Raw genomic sequence first — 15,662 nt, 5'->3', positions numbered from 1 at the left:
TAGGTGTCGTTGAACAGCCGACCCAATTTTGTGTTTACGACTATTAATGTTCAACTCCGTAGCCTTGTAATTTTGGATCCAATCTAATAGACAAGGGAACTCCTGGATCAAGTATTGGGAGGCTTTTTGCCTTCGTAGAGGACTTTCTTGATGGAACTAACCCGCAATTGCGTTGCATGGAGTGGAAGACCACGAGAACCTCTCACAGTTAGCCTGACGGAAAAGGGACTCTAACCCACGATCCTTCTTCCACTGAGGATATTTCACGTCACCACAGTGGCCGGTGCAAGCCGGAAGCGGATTCGTATGAACCAATAATCGCAGGGGAGTTCGAACCCAGGTTACCTCATCGGAAGATGAACGCTCTATCCCTTGAGCCATCGTGGCTTTCAAGCACTATATTGGAAACTTAAGCTCTGTGATGTTACAATAATGTTGGTTACTAAAAAAAGACTTACGTTTAGAACTAAATAGTTTTTTATTAGTCGCTCATAATATTATATATAAAATGGCCCTATATCAGACGCAGTGTGTAGAAAGGAGTTGATGTTTCACAAATCTGTTTAAATCCTTCCTCATAATACCAAAATCATTAAAGTATTATTGCTTTCTTAACAAAGTACTGCTACCCTATTAATCTTATTTACTTGACATCTAAAAACAACTAACAGTAAATTTAAGCTTTTGACAAATATTTTTTTTAAAAATTATATGATGGAATATGTGTATACATAATTTTAAACGACAAGGAACTTTGAAAAAAAACTCAACAATTCCCAGCATAGCTTGAGGAATGTGCGTGATTTGCAACGTAACTATCTGATAGACACTGCAAAAAATTCTAGATCAAATTATCGGAAGAAGTACTGTCTTCCTGGGTGCATCACCCATGAAATTCCTTTTACGGTAAAATTCTTTTTCACTGTAAAATTTTATACCATAGTATTTGTTTAGTTACAGTGACTCAGCGATTTTAGTGTACAGCGATTTTACATCATATTTTTTGTTCGGTAAAATTTTACGTTAAAAATGGTTTTCACGCTAAAAAATATCGGCACCCAGGGTGCTGGTTTATTTTAGCGTAATTTGATCTTGACTTTTTTACAGTGTATACACTTTTAGTAATTTCCCTGTACCTACGAATTCTCAATACTCGTACCTATGAATCTTTTTCATTCATTTTTACAGCATAGTAGCACTGATTAAATATTGATTCAGTTAATTTCGCAATATTGTATAAACGTAATTAAAGTATATTATATATTTTCATTGAAGACAATAATAATTTAAACGATGAATTTTAAAGTGTTTCGAAAAATTATTTGCGTAATAAAATATCCAAAAACATAAACATTTATTACGCTAATAAATGCATTCATTTTTATTACAGAAGATTTTTACTCACTTTAATATTACCTTCATTTCAAAATAAAAAAATAAATGTAGGTTTTTTAGAGCGCAAAATTTAAAACGCAATAACTTTTATGTCCAGGTTACTTCCAAAAACCTTTTAGGAAATTTGCGAATGCCGATTCTCAAACCATTTCCTTTTCTTTACATGTTTAAAATGTGTTGAAAGAAAGCAATAATTTCAAATATATTTCTTCATCTCTTTATAAAGCGAGAGATAAAGAAAAAAAGATGGAAAAAGAACGAAAAAAGAATATACATATATTTGTTACTTAAAAGCTTTCATCCCACATTTCCCTTCGGTCTCAAACGACAGGCATCCAGAGCCCTTGGGTGAGAAAAACGAAAAATACATTCCCAAAAAACGACGCCTTTTTACCCAAGAAAAACGTGTAGTATAATCCATAAAAATGGATTTTTTACTACCGCTTTACCACCTTTGATGTATTGGTAGGGAAAACTCTTTCCCATCCCCTCAATGGGAACGAATACCTATAAATATATATTTATATTTTCTGTAATATCAGAGCAGCTGCTGTCTTTTTTTTTCGTCTTGGGTACGGAAATTTTAATCAAATTCTCTTTTTTTCCTCGTCTCTTCAACTTAAATTATTTTTATCTCTCTATTTCTAACAATTTTAGCAAGTTCGAGAGATCTCAATCATTTCAAGCGAATTCTCTTTTTATCGCTGTTTGAGAAGAAACACTCACATCGAAATATTTTTACTTACTGTTTGAAAAATATTTTAAAATGCAGAATGAGAAATATTCTTTCAAGTGTATTGAAAGAAAATATAAATGTTTGCTGAATTCATTTTTATAGCGGATTAAAACAAAATAAATGTATCATTTCTAAAAGATTGAATTTTTTTTTAAATAAAAATTTCTACTGACTTGAATAACAATAAGTTCATTGTTATCAAATAAAGTAAGCATTTTCACATCTATATAAATAAAGCAGAATGTTTATATGTGCGTATGCATGTGTGTCCACATGTGTCTTTGTATGTATATACCTTATCGTGGCACTTGTCGATTTAGAAGCTATTTAGATTCGACACACATCTGTGATATCGATTATATGAATCCAGTTAAATGTGGTTTAAATTACATAGTTGAGAATAATCATTTCCCTTCTTTTCGTGTTCAAGTTCCGAAATAAATAATTTTTATTTTTATTTCAAAATATGTTTGACGTCAGCAAGCAAAGATGCAATCGTAAGGGTTTTCCGAAGGACTTGAGTTCCAGGCCCTCAAAGTATAGGGGTAATCTGAGATACATGATCCCAATAGCTTCGTGAAGAGAGCAGTCGAAAGTTTGAATCCCTCAATGTTCATCATCTTCATCAATGGTTCAACAGCCCAATGTGGGCCTTGGCCTTCACAAGAAGTTTTTCCCAGGATAACCTTTTTCCTGTTAGCGTTTTAAAGTTTTTATTTTTTAAGATCAAAAGGTCTTTTTCTCGGCCATCCATCCATCTCAAATTCGGCCTGCCTCTTTTGCGTGTGCCAACTGGTCTGGCATTGAAAACTCTTTTTGTAGTACGGTCTTCGTCCATTCTGATAACGGGGCCTGTCCATTTTATTCCTTGTCGTTTAGTAAAGTTAATAATGTCACGTTCTTTATATGAGTGATAAAGCTCTAGATTTGATCTTCTAAGCCACAGACCAATTTTTTTTTTAATTCCTCCAAAAATACTTCTCAGGACCTTTCTCTCAAAGGTACCCAACATAACCTCATTCGTACAAGATACGGTTCAGGTTTCACAAGCATATGTTAAAATTGATCTTAAAAGAGATTTATATAATAAAACTTTTGTTTTTCTGTGAATTACATTAGATTTTATGTATTTCCATTAAAACATTTATTGGCTATAGTAATTCTTCTTTGTATTTCGATTGTAATATTGTTCCTGTTGTTGATTACTGAACCCAAGTAAACGAAATTGTTAACAACCTCAAATTTATATTCTTCAATTTCTGAATGGGTGTTATTGAAGCTTGTTTCAGTACAGGGCAAATATTTAGTTTTGCTCTCGTTTATTCTCAGGCCCATCTTGAGAACTGCTTTCTCTAAAGAAATAAAAACATGTCTTAGTGATATAGGTGTTCTAACAATAATGTCTATGTCATCAGCAAAGGCCAAGAGTTGTACAGATTTATTAAAAATAATTCCTGTGATAATATTGTTGGAATCTCTTATTACTTTTTCTAATACTAAATTGAAGAGAAGGCATGAAAAAGAAAAGGTAGAGCAGTCGAAAGTTTGGATCCCTCAATGTTAGTTTTATTTTTGGCACATTTTGCCATAGCTTGAAGAGCTTTTATGCAAATTGAAAAAAGGAAATGTGCGCAGTTATAAAATTCGTTTATCCAAATATAATTTCATGAAAAAAGTAATTTCTCATAATTATTTATTTTTATTATTTGTTAGGTATGAGTTGAAATTTAAAATTGTGAAATTGTTAACATTTTTAAAAAATATAATTTTATACTGCAAAATACAAAATGTGAGCAAAATTGGTTGAATAGTTTTTGAAGAAAAAAAAAACTTTTAAAAAGTCATTATATGAAATCAGATTTGCCATTATTTAAAAATCTACTGATTTCATACAAACTTTGAATTTTATCACATAAAACTACATTCTTTAAAATCTTACATTTTAAACTTTTTCCTACTTTTATTAATAAAATAATTAATCGACTTTTATTAATAAAATAAAAACTTCGATAGCAACATAATCATATATTTTTTGCATGAAATTATATTTAAATAAACGAATTTAATAACTGTGGGCCAAAAATTTTCAACTCACTCGCAAATTTATCGAGATACGGCAAAATTGGCAAAATACGCTCAAAGTAAAATTAACATGGATGGTCCAAACTTTCAACACTTCCCTTACCGTACTTTTGAGACCAAATCCATCCATCGATAAGAAAAGAGCATGTTAATTCAGAGAAAGTTCGCTTTTGTGCTTAATTTTGAAACTTAAAATATTGCCTGCACCAACTATTAGGTCCCCGTCTTTAAGTACCTCTCTTAGCACTTGAAAATTCGATCATAGGATAAAAAGTTAAAGTGTTTCTTTCTCTCCGCTTTGTACATAAGCTACTGAATTCTTTATCAATCACGAAACAAGATGGTACAAAAACAGAAACGAATATTTAGATGGTGTTGATGGAATTTCAAATTTTGCTTCTGGTTGTTACAAAATTACGCAACCTCCAGTTTTACGTATATCATAAAATATCCTCCAAAACGTAGGTTATTTCTAATAATTACGTGAAATTCTGCCAATTCAAATAAAGAATTTGTCAAATAATTCGATTTTTTTTCTTTGTTCTTTAACGCATTAAAATGACAGTATTTTAAATGTGATTTAAAAGGACAAAGAAATTGTTTAAAAAGAAATTTAAATGCTTAAAATGTTTACTTCATTGAGCATGAACATTATATATATATATATGTGATGTTTAAATTAATGAATATTATTGAATTATGAAGATTTATTTCGTTATATTTCTAACCGGAAATTTATAAAATACAATTTTTTTTCAAAACACATGGAACGTTACATTCTGTTCTTTAAAATATCAAGCATGCTTACTATTAAAGAATCCATATTAGATTTTCAACTAACAAAGTATAATTTATTATATAAGTTTACAAATAAAAATTAAAAAAATTCGATATTAGAAGACTTTTTCAACTTTTTATTTTATTGACCAAACCACACGATTACGCTGAAATTAATTTTGTTTCTTACAATAAAAAAATTATTACATCAATTATTACAAATCAGTTGATAAAAAAAACATTTTTTCTTTCATTGACAATGTTTTCAACTCCATTAGATAACAAATAAAACTGTATTTTCGCGAATACCATATCAATTTCACCCCTAAACTCTTTTTTGAATTTTAATATAGCGTTTGGTTACAATAAAAACTCATTAAATATTAGTTAGCAAATATTTGAGATTAGTTAGCAAATATTTTGAAAAAATAATTATAAATATTTTGAGTTTTAAAAAGTGATTTTGAATTCTTTATTTTGATTAAAAAAGATGGCAAAACAGTTTTACATAAAATTTGTTTTAAAAGTAAATATTACTTATTATAAAGAAATTATAAATTATTTAACTTTTCCTAATTGGCCTTGCATTAGAAAGGTTCTGGGTTCGAATCCCGGGTAAGGCATGGTTGTTCTTTCATTCTCTGTACTATTTGTCCTTACTGTGGGAATAACGTTGGCCCTACAAATGAGGTGCCGTGAAAGAGTGGCCAACAAATTTGCCCAGTGAATACCTGAATTGACGAAATGTTAACACAATTAAATGTTAACACAATTAATTAATGTTAACACAGTTAAAAAAAATTCTTCTAATTGAAAAACGTTACTTAAATATCGTTAACATAATTGTTTCTTAATAAAGTATTTGTTACTTTATAGTTTCAGTGACAGAACAGCACTTTTAATTTTTTGAATTTCAATTTTAAACAAAATCGATCCAAAAATCATTGCAACAGATAATTATGTTTAGAGATGATAAAATACGACTGATAATTCCTGTTTAGTTAAATCTAAATAAATAATTAACAGCTCTACTGTTATATTTTCATTTATTAATTTTGTTCTGATGCCAGCGAGAGATAACTAGATCTTCTTTACTTATGAAATATCATATCATGTGATTTTTCTGCCCAATGAGAACGCTTGAAACAGACGATTATCTTTTTATGATGTATAGATTTCTTTTTTTTTAACATTTTTCAGTGAAAAGAATAGTGTAAAACAAATTGTTAAACCAATATTCAATAAGTATCTTTCTCGCATATAAAAATAAAGAATTCCTGCTTTCGGGATTTAATGCTCGAAAAATATCTTAGTTAATGATAATGGTTTCAAACAACTATCATTTCTCGTTTACTTTATGAGAAGCAATTAACGAAATTGTTTTTTGGAACTTTTCGTTCTTTGTCAAAATTAGTATTTTTTTACATCCATCATATCCGCGGTTATTTAATCGCATTTTTACTTTATTTTGTAAGACCTGATATGCCTAAATAAAACTCGTTAATAAGTTAAATTTTTCATTTACTGAATAACTAAGCATGTGGGTAATTCTCACTGAATAATTTGACAAGCAAAAGAACAAGCAAAAAGGAAAATCAAATGCTAAAACTTAACTTGCAATTGTATCCCCGTTGGGATATTAAATGTAACAAAATTAAAATAAAATCTAGGTATCAAGTTTTTAAGTATTTTTTCGTTAGATAATAAGTATAAGAATTATGTCAATATTATTAATTATAAACGACCATTCTTACATTTGATCTCAGTCATTTACTAATATTTCGCAATTGAGTCTAACAGACGGGTTCGGGTTCCACAAAATTTGCTTTATGTTTTCCCCTTTCGCAATACTGGCATTGAAAATGCTACTCTCACAGTGAGAAAAACGTATGGTAAAAACTACCAGAAAAAGGTAAAATGTACCGCGCTTCTGTCTCTATGAGAACACCAAAAAGCTTGGTAATTTACACCGAAGAATTCTACCAAATAGCAATTGAGAATTGCTGAATTGCAAACAAATGCAATTTCTACTGAAGTAATGATTTTGGTATAATTGACAATAAAATTTTGTGTTTTACCTAAATAAAACCCGTAATACGACAAAATATACGACAAAATAAAACATTTATATAGTTGAATTTACTTTCGAGTTCGGTATTTTTTTTTAATAGTTTATGGAATAAGAACTATAATTTTGAAAACCAGAATCAGACGAACCGTTACTATACGAACGGAAACCGTTACTATAGGATTGGTTTAAATATCATGCATTTTGGTTTTGTTACCAGAACCATGATTTCTTTACCAGAATTGTCTTTATCAAACTGCACGATATTTTCAAAAGAATTTTATTTTCCATCTAGGGTTTTTTGTCCTTCTAAGAATCGTAGCCCACGAAACGAATTCAGTCGTCTGCACCCGAAGCATGTGAATTCAGTCAGATTTTATAGAGAATTTTCTATTTTCTCGCAGTTTTAAAACATCTTCTTACCGTCAGCCTCACGTTTCTCTACTTCTTACAGGCTGCTACAATTGTCTCATTTTACAACCATTTTTAAATTTCCCTCATTGTATAGTATGAAACCTTAAAAGAATCGAAAATAATAGAGAAATCAGTTTTGAACCCCTATTTTAAGCTGGTTAGGAATCACAAAACTGCATTGACTAAATGATTTAAAAGAAATTTATCTGAGAAGAATTTTTTTTTACCTGAAAGATCTTTTTTTTTGCTCTATATTTTCCTGTGACTAAATTACCTTTATTAATGATGACTGTAATATTAATCGGAATTAATTAACTGTTTTTCTACCACTTATACACTTTGCTACAATTATACCCATTTAAAAAAATTGAAATGTACCAAATGACAAGAAAAAACTTTTTTTCGTAAGGAGAAACTCTTGCAGCCTACCTTCGAAAATTAATGCAGTACAGTCTCCTGAATAGTGAATTTTAAAGTTGTTTATAAATACTAATGCAAAACATATAGGAAAACAAGTGGCGCTAAAGTTAAGATAAATAATAAATTGTGATAAAAATTTGTTTAAACTTATAAGAAAATAAAAAGATAAATAAACGAATCAACAACAACTAAAATTGAAAAGAAACGTTAAAATCTCTCTATTTAAAATAGTTTTTGTAGTACAAGATATAGATCTGTGGTGATTTTTGAAAATTCTTTTTTCTAAACAGTAATTAAAAAATTTAAAGGCATCACAGAAAACATGTTTAAATTGTTTCATTTTTTTAAAAAATATTTTAAAAAACATATGTTTTAATATAGCACTCTTTTAAAGTAAGAATTTTGAAAAAGTATGGGTCGTTTGACTCACCCTATCTTTTTTAGATTTAAACGTTAATTCAGCTGATGAGCATCAAATTGCGCCATGTGATTAAGCAATATTGCCTGTTGTTTAATTTAATCTGTCATTTGCTAGTAAAACGAAGAATAAGAGGACATTTCCAGCTTCTTTTTATTTATTTATTTATAGGCAAGTATTTGTTGTTGGAGCCGTCTGTTTTAACGCACATAGAAAAAAAAACATACTTTCTGAGTTTAGATTAATATTTTAAAGTTCAATTCTATTTCAAGATAATGTCTTTTATATTTTATTTTATGTTTTATATTTTTTTATTAATTTATTTTATTCTATAGCGTTTTATTCTTACGAGTACTATTCTATCTATTTTATTTTTACAAATTGGCTATTAACGGAAGATCGAACCTTCGTAACAAATAAAGGATTATGACAGATATCCCTTGTCAAAGACAGCATTGTAAAGAAGTACTTCATGAAAAAACATCACAAAACGTTACGAAGATGATTAAGAAACACTGAAAAAGTGAGTAACAGAATTATACTCTAGACAGTTTGCTAATTGAAACTAATTTTACTTAACAATTTCAATTCATATTTGTTATTTTGATATATTTGATATTTTTATTTTATTGCAAATAAATGTTTGACACTTTTATAGGCTGTTGATTCCTGTGACTTACGTGCAATTTTAATAATTAATCTACACTGTAAAGAAATTCGGATCGAAGTACGGTATAAAGTACCAACCTCTTGGGTGCACCATACGTATTTTTGCCGCAATATTTATTTAATAAAAGTGATTCAGTGATGCTACTGTATTTATTATTGTAAAAATTATGGTAGATTTTTTTCTCCGTGGCATGTGAAGGTAAAAATGGATTTTATGAAAAAAGTACTGGCACCCTGAGCGCAAATACTTTTTACGACAATTTTATCTGAAATCTTACTTGAGGACTATGCTTCTTTCAAGTAAAAAGTTTAGAATATGTTTGTACTCTCTTGAAAAAAATCACTTATAAAAGCTGTAGTTTTATTTGTTTAAAAGTGTAGCTTATTATTTTGGTAGAAATAATATTCTAACCAGATGTCAACAATATAAACTCTAAAATAATGCGAACTTGTAAATTTTGTTAGGCAACAATAAATTGCAATAGACACTTTTGTGCAAGAAAGATCAAACTTCCCATGCTTCCTTTACTGGTTAAAACGGTAAAAGAAATGAATAAAAAAAGAATTCTAAACTTGTTATTCGTAACAGGAGATTGATTTCTGTGATGTATACATGTACTTATTCAAGGAGGAAACTGTTCTAGTAAAATTACTGTACTGCATAGTTATGACATTTCGGATAAGAAAAAAGCATTCTGGTAAGATTACCGTATAGAATGATAATGACATTCCTTGGGAGAAAAAGGCCATAATTCTGTTTAATAAAACCAAAATATACGGTATTTGAAACAATTATTTAGTGATTTTTTTTGGCTCATAAGTTAATGGATTACCGGAAATTCTGGTTTTCAGAATTGTAGTTTTCATCACCACACATTTAGTGAAAAATACAAATATAAAAAGCAAATTTAACTCTATAAAGGCTTTTTCGTCATGCTCTAAAAGACTAATTAAAAAACTTAACTTAAAAAAACTAATTAAACTCTAAGACAAAATTACAAAATGTTACTGCATGTTCCAATTTTACACACATTATAAAGCCATATTTTATTGTTATTTTTCCCAAAATCATAACCAAAGTGCTTTCGTAAAAATAACATAGCTTTTCAGTGTTCCCATGGAGCCAAAAATGATGTAATTTTTACTATACTCTTTTAACCAAACTGTTATATCAATGTAGTAATGGGCGTATCATAAGTTTGAAATCCCTTCTGTTATCATATCGTTACATCTAAACGTAGCATAAGTAATTTGTGTATTGTTTAAGAACTAAAACACAATTGTTTCAATTAACAAACAATAAAATAACGATTCAACTTTTATTTGAGTTGAAATGTGCAAATCTTAAATTACTTAGCTTATAATTAATATAAATTACTTAGCGTATAATTAATATAAATTAATTTATATTATATAATATAAATTACCTTAATCTATAATGTCAACAAAAAAAAAGATTCTTGTTAATATGCGAAATTAAGATGGAATAACTTGCGTTTTCGAATATTCCAAGTTAAGTCTATCAAGAATGTATAGTTCTATATTTGCAAACTGATATTGTATTTTCCATGTCAAGATTTCAGCATGGATATTAATGTTAAGGACTCCTTCAGAGAATTGGAATTGTTGATACAGGCACATTCTCTGTATGCGTAGATACACGGCAATAACTTCTTGAAATGTCCGTAAATTTCAATTTTGAGAAGAATTAAGTTCTGCATTGAAATTACAATGCATAGTTTCCAAACCAGAAGAGTTAAGTGGAGCATACGGTAAGCATATGGATTTCAAACAAGTGCTTTATACGTCATTTGTATACTCAAATTAATCTTGAAATTATGTTTAAATTTTATTTTAATTTACGAGTTTGTTCAAACAATACCTTACTCCTAAACTTTGGAACATTAAATAACGTCGATTTTTATTTCTTTTTTAACTCAAGGAGGATCGAAAATAAAGTAAATAACACGTTCAAGACACTTTAAAATTAAACACAAGAAAAGTAATGTGGAATCCGTATGACTTTAAGAATTATTTCGTTCCTTTTATAAAATGATCTGCACGGAGAAAAGAATTCTGGTGTAATTGTCGTCTTGTTTACGATTGACAATTCTGGTAAAAAATAAGTAAATAAAAAAATGAGAAAAAAGAAACATAATTCTGTTTAATAAAACCAAAACTTACGGTATATAAATCATTCATTCAGTAATGTTTACCGTTTGTATAGCAACAGTTTACCGAAAATTCTGGATTTCAAAATTAGTTCTGCATCTTTCTAAGGATCAACAATCTACCACGGTAAAAATATATTTGAAACAGAGAAGTGTTAACTTTTACACTTCAATTTATTTATTTTTAATCTTGCGTTTTTGTTCAATTTCTTGAAAGACGTAAAAAAAGTAAATCAATAAAATAAAATAAAAATTATAATAAGAATATCCCTCAATTTAATTCAAATTCTGCGACTTTTGCCAACAGGTGGCACCACCAAGTAAATTCAACTGAATAAATGGTTTTTATTCCATGTTCTAAGTATCATCGTATGCGGCTAGGAATGTTTTCCTAATATAACCTTTTTGGAAGCACGCGAAAAAACACTTAAAAATACAGAAGAGGCCCTAGATGTGTATATTTTTATCAATTTAAAAAATTACTCATTTTTATCTAAGTTTTGCACCACTTACAAAATATTAACAAAAAAAAAACATTTTGTATGCATAAAGAAATATTTAACTAAAAGAGGAAATGAAGCGAATAAAAATATAATTTGTGAAATTTTGGACAATCATTATTTTTTAATATCAAAATACACTGTAAAAAATTTCGAATCAAATTTCGGTAGTTCAGAGTGCCTGCACTTTTTGCCAATAAAATCCATTTTTATGGAACAAAAAAACTGATATACCATAAATTTTACAGTAATAATAACCGCACAATCACTCTAAATAAATATTACTGTAAAAATTCATAATTTTTACAGTAATAATAACCGCACAAAATCACTCGAAATAAATATTACTGTAAAAATTACTGTTTTTTATTCTAAAGTAAAAGTGGATTTTACAGTAACGGATACACACGCAAATTATATTATTATTAATTTATACACGCACAGTTATACGGATGACGCACCCAAAGTATCGGTACTTTATACCATACTTTGATCCGGAATTTTTTATTGTTCCTTAAAAAATTATTCTTTTTATAAGATGAAAAAATTGTGACAACAATTTTCATTCAATAAAATAGGGCAAGTATTGAAAATTTTGTGAAACAAGTCTGCAATCTAATGGGGAATCTAAAATAGATAACTGATTTAATAATATTTATTCTCTATGAGTAAATTTTTTTTCTCCATATCTAGTAAAATCGTTCAAGAAATAAAATTATAATGTAAAAACCAAGCATTAAGTTCTTGTTTTATAAAACGCTCTGAGCAATATAATGTTCGTTGTAATTCTAAATCTGATTCAGAAGGCAGGAAAAATTTGATTGAGGATTCAGCGTCATACAGAGACATTAGACCCGAGGGGTAAAGGGGACTTTCGCCCCCTCAAATTTTATAAATGGGGAAACATAGTCCCTTCTATGATTACAATTTTTAACTTAATTTTTATGTAATTAAGTTTACCATTAAAAAAATACAATTTTTTTTGCATCTGAATTCTAAGAAGAAATTAAGAAAAAAAAAGAGGAATATTTCAAGCGCGATTTAGCATTTCCATGGTAAAAGCTCTTACCAAATCATCCCTTACTAATCCCCTGTAGAGGAAATATACGCCCCTACTGCTGTCCGTTGGGAAAATTCTTGGTTTTAAATGTGACAGTGAACGGAATTAAAAAAAACAATGATATATATATATATATATATATATATATATATATATATATATATATATATATATATATATATATATATATATATATATATATATATATATATATATATATATATATATATATATATATATATATATATATATATATATATATATATATATAAAATATAATATATAAAGATATAAAATATAAAGATTATATCTTTTTTTTTTCTGGCTTTTTTTCCGGTTTTTTAATTAACATTTCATTTTTTTTTTTAATAAAATGTTGTTTGTTATTTTTTACTTATTATTTCCCACCCCCCTTTTTTTCATATGTCTATAATTTTTCTTTGTTTTATTCTTCATTTTGAACTGGATATATATATATATATATATATATATATAGATAGATATATAGATAGATAGATAGATAGATAGATAGATATATTGGCGCCATCACTCTCGTTGTAAAGTTAATTTGTTAATTCATTTATTTTTTAAAGTAAGCAACTTATATTCGTATAGGTAGAAAGAAAGCATGCGTAAACATGTTTGATTTAACGAAACAAGAGAACAACATGCTATAAATAGGAATAGTATAGGTCAGGCTTGTGTTCCGAATAAAAATCACTTGTTTTTCAAACCTGCGTCCACATGACAATAAGAGTCTTTGGTCTCCCGATACTTTCACTATGCTATATGAAATATCTATAAGAGCTTTTGTCATTTGTTTTAGATACTATGGTCGAATAAATATTACAATGCGCTAGTTGGATATAAAGAAATATTCCGTGGCATGAAGATGCAACTTAAAATTTTATTATATAAATTATTGACTTCCAATGAAATTCTAAAGGTATATAAATTACAAAAAAACTATTCATCATAAATATTGATATGATAATTTGATATAGCAAATTATAGTTATTATATTATGTTTTAACGCGGTACGCGTAAAGAATTACGGTAAAAAGTATTGACTACATGGGTGTATCGTCCGTAAAATACATTTTAAGCATAAATATTTATAACGTATTGCAGTAATAATTATTAAATTAAAGCAATTCAGTGATTTCACAGTATATATTACAGTAAATTACATTAGTAGTTATTAAATTAAGGCAACTCGGTGATACCTCAGTACATATTACAATAAAAATTACGATATATAAGATTTTCGCTAAGTAAAATTTTCAATAAAAAGGGATTTTACGGTTAAATGCACCAGAACATGGAGTCCCGGTACTTTTTACGGTAATTTGATCCGGATTTTTTTACAGCGTATACCATTATTCAAGCAGCTTTAGAAGTTTGTAAGCATTTCCATAAGAATAAATTTTTTGAGATAGGTTATTCCGTTACTTACTTATAAATTTTATTAGAAAAATATTTTAATGAAAATACTCAACAGAAAAATTTTTAATTGATAAACTCTGAAAATTATAAGCAAAAAGGGAGTAGAAGACATAAGTTAAAAGCAGGTGAAATAGAAGAAGCATTCATATAAAAAATATGATTCATCTTCTTTAAGTCATATTTTTTTTCTTCTTAAAACAATGAATTGAAAAAAGTAAATCTCACCTCAGAAGAGATATAAGATTTCTTTCATTTTCTTTTCAACCTGTCCCGCTAAAGTCAAACAATTTGTTCACCACTTATCATAATGATACCAAATTGCAGTGATTCCACTAAAGTTTTTCCTATTCCTCCAAACGCTTTGAGAGAAGTTGATAATTTTCCCTCCGATCAGAAGTCGAAACGATCTTGTTCTGTGAGCTTCACCGCATATCCCGAAAACTGCGTGGGTGCACCCCTTAAAATAGCGACCTCTAGTGGATAGCAGATACAACTGTTCTACTGTCCCACAAATTGAAATAAAGTTGTTTCTTTTAATTGCACCGATAAAAAAATTCCTGCTCAATGAATCCTGTATTCCTTTCTTTTGCTTTGATTATTAAAATGAGTCATTTAAGAAAGGGGATGATGAAGGGGAGGGATTCAGATCGAATACCAGACCCCCTCTTCAATAATATACCTGACATCTCAGAAGGCAACAGGTGCTCATGGTTGTCATGGTAACCAGATATGCCAGCTCAGAATAAAGAACTGAAATGGGGTTGCTTTTCCAGGGATTTAAAGCCTGCAGTTTCATAATTTAAAAATTATATATATATTTTTTGGTTTAGTTTAGGAGTATGGAAGTTCATAAAATTTTAATGACTAGTCCATATTTAAAGATAGATTAAATGTATATTTTTTATGAAAATTTCCGTAATAATGCTAGCTAATTTTAGAATAAGTCAAAAAATTATGGTACAAAACGAGATTTAGGTTAACAAATTACAAAATATAAATTTTAAAATCACACGTAGTTTTTCTTTTTATAATTACAAATTTTTATGCGACAGTAATGAACCCTATTATTTATGTTATTATGAGCCCTGTAAGAAAATTAAAATATGTTTGCGAAGATTTCAAGAATTTCCAATAAGTTCCTCGCGAAGAAAGTTTATCTATATTATATATTTTAAATTTCAAATACTTAAGATTTTAATATATACTTTACATTTCAAATCCTACCAATATGACTAATAGATATTAAAGTAATTAAGAAAAACTGTACAATGTCAAAAAGAAACGGGCAACCGGAATAACTTTTGATCCAATCATTGGACTTTCACGAAACTGGGACTCAACCTTAATGATTCGAGAGGGTGACCTCAAATATGCCAATTAATTAGGGCAGACGGTATTTAGATTACGAAATCAGACACAAAGATGAACTTTTCCTGAATATACACACCCTATTTTGATTGATTTAGATTTCAGACTACAAAAATATAGGGGGTAGCCGCGATCTGG

The 15,662-nt window shown here is 28.5% G+C and overlaps 1 protein-coding gene across 1 annotated transcript in view; it reads right to left on the bottom strand.

Moving 5' to 3' along the window:
* LOC107451710 (uncharacterized) overlaps window positions 1-14,614 on the bottom strand; it is a 153,753-nt gene extending 139,139 nt beyond the window's left edge. The window contains exon 1 of the mRNA XM_016067889.4: window positions 14,382-14,614. The gene's annotated coding sequence lies outside the window, so the exon portion shown is untranslated. The remainder of the gene's footprint in view (window positions 1-14,381) is intronic.
* Between the last annotated feature and the right edge of the window lie 1,048 nt (window positions 14,615-15,662).

The sequence above is a fragment of the Parasteatoda tepidariorum genome, chromosome 7 (assembly GCF_982258835.1).
Source record: "Parasteatoda tepidariorum strain Cologne lab strain chromosome 7, Ptep-v5.0, whole genome shotgun sequence".
In the NCBI taxonomy this organism is placed as follows: Eukaryota; Metazoa; Arthropoda; class Arachnida; order Araneae; family Theridiidae; genus Parasteatoda; species Parasteatoda tepidariorum.
Note: the sequence above shows the minus strand (reverse complement) of the source record. Positions and strands in the feature narration are given on the sequence as shown.